The sequence below is a fragment of the Piliocolobus tephrosceles genome, unplaced genomic scaffold (genome assembly GCF_002776525.5).
Source record: "Piliocolobus tephrosceles isolate RC106 unplaced genomic scaffold, ASM277652v3 unscaffolded_13749, whole genome shotgun sequence".
Classification (NCBI taxonomy): domain Eukaryota; kingdom Metazoa; phylum Chordata; class Mammalia; order Primates; family Cercopithecidae; genus Piliocolobus; species Piliocolobus tephrosceles.
This window is the reverse complement of record NW_022295142.1, coordinates 1-6,328: the sequence shown is the minus strand read 5'-3', so window position 1 is coordinate 6,328 and position 6,328 is coordinate 1. Positions and strand designations below refer to the sequence as shown.

General features: G+C 37.8%; 1 non-coding gene across 1 annotated transcript; it reads left to right on the top strand.

Moving 5' to 3' along the window:
* The first annotated feature begins 1,218 nt into the window (after nt 1-1,218).
* On the top strand, nt 1,219-1,325 carry LOC111533275. Its single transcript, XR_002728812.1, has one exon. It is a non-coding gene; the product is annotated as a U6 spliceosomal RNA (small nuclear RNA).
* Nucleotides 1,326-6,328: the final 5,003 nt, after the last annotated feature.

Sequence of the window (6,328 nt, the reverse complement as noted above, 5' to 3'; positions counted from 1 at the left end):
ATTGTTTTTAATTCCAGGAAATAAATACATATAAAGAGGAAAATCTATAACAACAGCAGTAGGCTTGGGAGCTGACACCAGAACAGCTTTGGAAATGGCTCTCAAGCCAGGAACTAGGAATCAAACCCCAACAAGCCCATGGGAGGTGGGGGGTGTGAAATGATGCCCAGTAGTGCATGAATGAAAGAGTCATGGGCAGTGGCTCATGCCTTGGCTGGCCAGTCACGAACTTGGGGAAAATAGAGTTGGAGAATTGGGAGGTAGAGGAGAGAGGTACGCATAGACCTCTTGCTATAGGCCGAGTGCATGACAATAGTGGTTGTGTGTGGATGCCTACCAGAGGGTCTTTAAGGGGCTGGGGCTCCCTGTGACCAGGTGAGTGAGATGGCTTCATGGACGATGCCACTCAGCCGTACAGGGCTTGCTCATGGAGTCCCTGCACAAAGTGGCCGTGGTGGCTGCGATGGACACTGCATGGGCACAGCAATTGAGTCGCCACTCACCAAAGCTGACCTGGCAGCTGCCACTGCTGAGGGCTCAGCCCACCAAAAGCAGCTGTTTTTTACGGATGAAGAAGTAAAACAGGCAATGGTAATTAAGAATAAAATAACATTATGATAGATAAATATGCCACTAAAGATATAGTAGAGGTTTAAATAATTTTGAGAGTATGAACAAGATTATGTCAATGGGGAGAACTTATTCCAAGTAAAGAAGTTAAAACGGTTGTAAAACTTTATTTCCCTTCAGGCATATCCAGACTGTTTTACAGATTACTTCTATCAAAACTTCAAAGAAGGTTACTGAATTTATACATAATATTCAAGAGTATGAGGAAACATAGAGAAAGCCAGCAAATTCATTATTGTTTATGTATAAATAACATTGATTCTAAATCCAGCAAGGGAATACATAAGAGAAAAGCATGATAGGATAATCACTTCGAAGCAATTAGAGGTAAAAATACTGAGAAAAACAGTACTAGACTGTGTCCACCAATGAGCTATAAATAAATTAAATATCCTGCCCAGGTTATTCACCCCCAGGATACAAGAATGTTTAAACTTTAAATCTGTAATGCATTTTACCACTTAATTAAAGAATAAAAGACAGAGATAATCCCATTTTGTTAGATGCAGAAATTACTATAGATGAAATTCAACACTCCATCTCACCCACAGTTCTTCACTTATCTCCACTTCTAAGAACTTGTGATCACTACTCACTTTGGCAGCACATATATTAAAATTGGAAAGATACAGAGCAGATCAGCATGGCCCCTACACAAGGGTGACATGCAAATTCATGAAGCATTCCATATTTTTAAATTGTCAGTAAACTAGGTATTGAAGGAACATACCTCAAAATAATAAAAGTCGTGTATGACAGACTCACAACCAGTATCATACTGAATGGGCAAAAATTGGAAGCATTCCCCTTTAACACCTGCACAAGGCAAGGCAAGGCTGCCCTCTCTTACCAGTCCTATTCAACAAAGTGTTGGAAGTTCTGGCCAGGGCAATCAGGTAAGAGAAAGAAAGGATACTCAAATAGGAAGAGAGGAAGTCAAATTGTCTTTGTTTGCAAATGACATGATCATATATCTAGAAAACCCCATTGTTTTAGCTGAAAAGTTTCTTAAGCTGATAAGCAACTTCAGTAAAGTCTCAGAATACCAAATCAATGTGCAGAAGTCACAAGCATTCCTATACAACAACAATAGACAAGCAGAGAGTCAAATCGTGAATAAACTTGTATTCACAATTGCTACAAACAGAATAAGATGCCTTGGAATACAGCTCACAAAGGAATTGAAGGATCTCTTCAAGGAGAACTACAAACTGCTGCTCAAGTAAATCAGAGAGAGAGGACACAAACAAATGGAAAAACACTCTATGCTCATGGATAGAAAGAATCAATATCGTGAAAATGGTCATACTGCTCAAAGTAATTTACAGATTCAATGCTATTTTCATTAAACTACCATTGACATTTTTCACAGAATTAGAAGAAACGATTTTAAAATTCATATAGAACCAAAAAGAGCTTTATAGTCAAGACAATCTTAAGCAAAAAGAACAAAGCTGAAAGCATCATGCTACTTGACTTCAAACTATACTACAAGGCTACAGTAACCAAAAAAGCATGGTACTGGTACAAAAACAGACACATAGACCAATGGAATAGAATAGAGAACTCAGAAACAAGATCACACATCTACAACTATATGACTGCAGTGACCACATACAATAAAGAATACAGTCTATATAAAAATAGTTTAGAAAATGTAATTTTCACAGTTACCACATTATAATATTGAAAATGTCTGGTTTTCAACTTCAAAAAACATGAATTATGCATGTATGAAAGTATGACTCATTCACAGGAAAAGCAATGGAAAGAAATTGTTCCTGAAGAAGAATGTACTGACTTACTAGACAAAGACTTTGAATCAACTGTCTTAAACATAGTGGAAGAGCTAAAGGAAACCATGGACAAATAACTAAAGAAAATCAGGGAAACTACGTTTCACTAAATAGCAGAAATCAATAAATAATTGTGAAAAGGAGGCAAATGGAAATCTGGAGCTGAAAGCAAAATGGAAAATTCACTGGAGGACTTCAAGAGCAGCAGATTTTAGTTTGCAGAATGAAGAATCAGTAAACTCAAACATAGGCCAATTGAAATTGCCCATTTGAGGAGCAGAAGGGAAAAAGTATGAAGAAAAATGAACAGAAGAGATCTGAGAGACAGCTTCAAGTATATGCATTTTGGGAGTCCCAAAAAGGGAGAAGGAAGAAGAGGAGAGAAACAGTATTTGAAGAAATAATGACCCCAAACTTCTGAAATTTTATTAAAAACATGAATCTGGGTATCCAACACACTGAAACGTTTAAAGTGGCAGTAATTCAAATATGTCCAAACTGAGAGACATTATAATGAAATTGTCAAAAGTCAAAGACAAACAGAGCATCTTGAAAACAACAAGAGAAGGGACTCATCGAGTACAAGGATCCTCCATGAGATTAACCGCCAAATCTTCAGAAACCATGGAGTTCAGAAGACATTGGCATGACAAAGTTCAGAAAGAAAAAAACAACCTGTCTCAACTGACAGTTGCATATTTGGCAAAACTCTCTGTCAGAAATAATGGAGAAATTCAGACATGCACAGGTAAATAAAAACGGATGGCATTTGTCTCTGGTAAACCTATTCTTCAGTTAATGCTAAAAGGAATGCTTCACACTGAAATAAAAGGACAGTAGATAGCAATTTGAAGCCATATGCAGCAAAGAAGTACACAGCTAAAAGTAACTTCATAGGTAAATAGAAAAGCAAGTATTTTTTGGGGGGTGATAATTTGTAACTCCTCTTTTGTTTTTCTCTATTTTCTCTGGGGTCATTTAAAAAGAATAAGTGAATTTTAAAAGAAAATGCCCATCAACTGATGAATGGATAAACAACATGTAATCTATTCTGCAATGGAATATTATTTGACCGTAAAAGGAATAATGTACTGATACATGCTACAACTTGGATGAACCTTGAAAACATGTCAAATGAAAGAAGCCAGTCACAAAAGGCCATATATTGTATGATTCCATTTTAATAAAATATTCAGAAGAAGCAAATCTAGAGAGACAGAAACTGGTTTAATGGTGCCAGAGGCTGGTGGCAGGGGAGAGTGGAAGGTAACTGCTTAGCAGGTACAGAGTTTCCTTCTAGGGTGGTGAAAATGCTCTGGAACTTGATAGTGATGATGGCTGCATAATGTTGTGCACGTACTAAATGTTACTGCATTGTACACTTAAATGGTTACAATGGCAAATTTTGTGTTGATGTGTATTTTATTGCAACTGAAAAGAGGCTGGCAAATATATTCCAAGTTTGCTTGGGAATCTGCCCATCTGTCTTTTCCCCTCATGATTTCATCTCCTATTCAGAGCACACCCTTGCTCTTCTGCAAGTAGAAAGCTTCCTTTTCGGAACACGGTCCAAAATCAGCCAGGTCCAAACCCCAAAATGACTTTCTGTCTTGGATCCAAATGCTCAGATGCAACTCTGGGGCTAACTTCAGGGGAAGTTAGGAGATTATCCAAATAAAATGATTCAATGGGAGAAAGAATGTTTGACTTTAGTGTTAGGGAAGTTATGTTTGCATTTCTAAAAGGGATCCTGCTACCAGTGACTATATGGTTTTTGTCTGTGCAGGATGGAGTTCTCAGCAGAGGAATGAAAGACAGCCCTAGGAACATGATACACCTCATGGGTAGCTGACGGACCCACCCATCTGCCACCCCCAGCTGAAGGAAACAGCTAGACTCTACCCTCCACCCATCCTTCAGTTGTATTCCACTGGACATGGATCCTCTACAAGTGTGGACTTTCCTGGATCTCAGTTGCTCTTCCTGCTGTTGAGGAGTCTCCACTGGTTTGGCTTATGCCTAGGTGGGCTCTGCAGAAGGCTGAATGTCTCCCAATTCTCAAGGCTTACATTCAGTGAACCCAGAAGAAGCCTCGAAGTTCACAGGGACTCAGATTTTCATCTATGAAATGGAAGAATCCATCTCCCTCTTTCAGGGGTACACATTTATACACAAACACATATATGACAATCAATAATCTATATATTGATGGTGTTCTTAGTGTTGCCTTTATTGCTCAGCTGAACTCTATAACCAAAAATTGGATCATGGATTGTGAAGGAAGAACTCATTTCTTTTCTCGGGTGGAGCACTTAGTAGGCATTTCTGCCCTTTGGGTTCAAATGAAAAAGTAGATTTAGCTTGAGGCAGAAAGAAGATTGTGAATATTGTTGTTGTTGTTGTTGTTATTATTATTATTATTATTATTATTATTATTATTATTATTATAGAGATAAGGTCTTGATATGTTGCCCAGGCTGGAGTGCAGTGACTATTCACAGCTGTGATCATAGTGTCCTACATCCTTGAACTTCTGGGCTCTATCAATGTTCCTGCCTCAGCCTCCTGAGTATCTGGGACTACAGGTGCATGCCACCATGCCTGGCCTCATTTCATTGTTGTTTTACTTCAAATGCTTTATTTTAAATGTTAAAATATATGCTTTTATATTAGAAAAGTGAAACCCTATTTGGTCACAGAAGACTTTAAAATGCACAGACAGAAACATCACCTAGGCCTTTCTTTAAAAAATCACTGCTATTATATTGTTGAACATTGTAGACTGCAGTGCAAATGGTGGTCCCTGGAGCTGTCTTTTGCAGTGGTGCTCATTTTCATTTTGTTATTTTCTATATATATATATTTATATATGCTGTCATTTTACAAAGTTGCATTCATATGTTATGGGTTATCTTGGATGTTGCTTTTTGAATGTATTATTATACAAGTAGTTTTCCATGTTATAAACTTTGCATAAAGTTTGCACACTTTTACAAGCTGCATCTCACTTCAGATAAGAAGATGTAACCCAACTTCTTTGGGATCCATCTGCTTTCATTTTGTCTTGTTGTAAATAATGTTTTGACAAGCATCTTTATATAGAGAGAATCTTCTATGTTTAGAATTTTAGAAAATTCATAGGCTACTCAAAGGATAAATATTAAGACACAGACTTTTAAACATTTTTAATTATTTTCATCACACTGTCACATTGCTTCTCTAAATCATCTTACTGACACATTCTACCACACCTTTCAGGACATGCTAGGACTCAAGGCTATTTACGGATCTGGAATCACAGAGGGGTGTTGGGGGTAAATGTGGAGTGGAATCACAGGGTCTTGAGGGCAACTACCTCAAAGAAGACCAGTACTTTTCCGTTAGGGAAAACTGGATTAATTTCGCCAAATGTGGTTGGATGTAACTGGCAAATAATTTTCAGAGGGGAATTCAGTGTCTTTAGTTTCATCAGGATCTGCCCAGATGTCCCCATTCTGATTTTCAGGATCCCATTTATTCCCAATCAATGACTTCACTTAAATAACAGATATTCTTTGAGTCTGGGATTTGTTTTGTGTTGTAATTTAGCCACCCACAGAATGAGACTCTGTGGTTGTTTTTCAGAAAGTTCAGCCCTGCAGCTACAGGAGATTAGGATTTCATTCAAAGGAAACAGAAACTTTTAGGTGACTTACATGGCTCAAGAGCTAGAAGTTTGCAGCCCTGAGCTCATCTTTTTTTCCCCCATTTTGTCCAGTACAACTGGCAAAAATCAGCTAATCACTAGTTTAACAAAGTCTTCTAAGGTGTCAAATATATGGTCACCCAGATCTTATAAGTATTTGATTAGGTCTGTCCAGTGGTGATATTCTGAGTATTCACACTCTCTGTACTACTGGAAA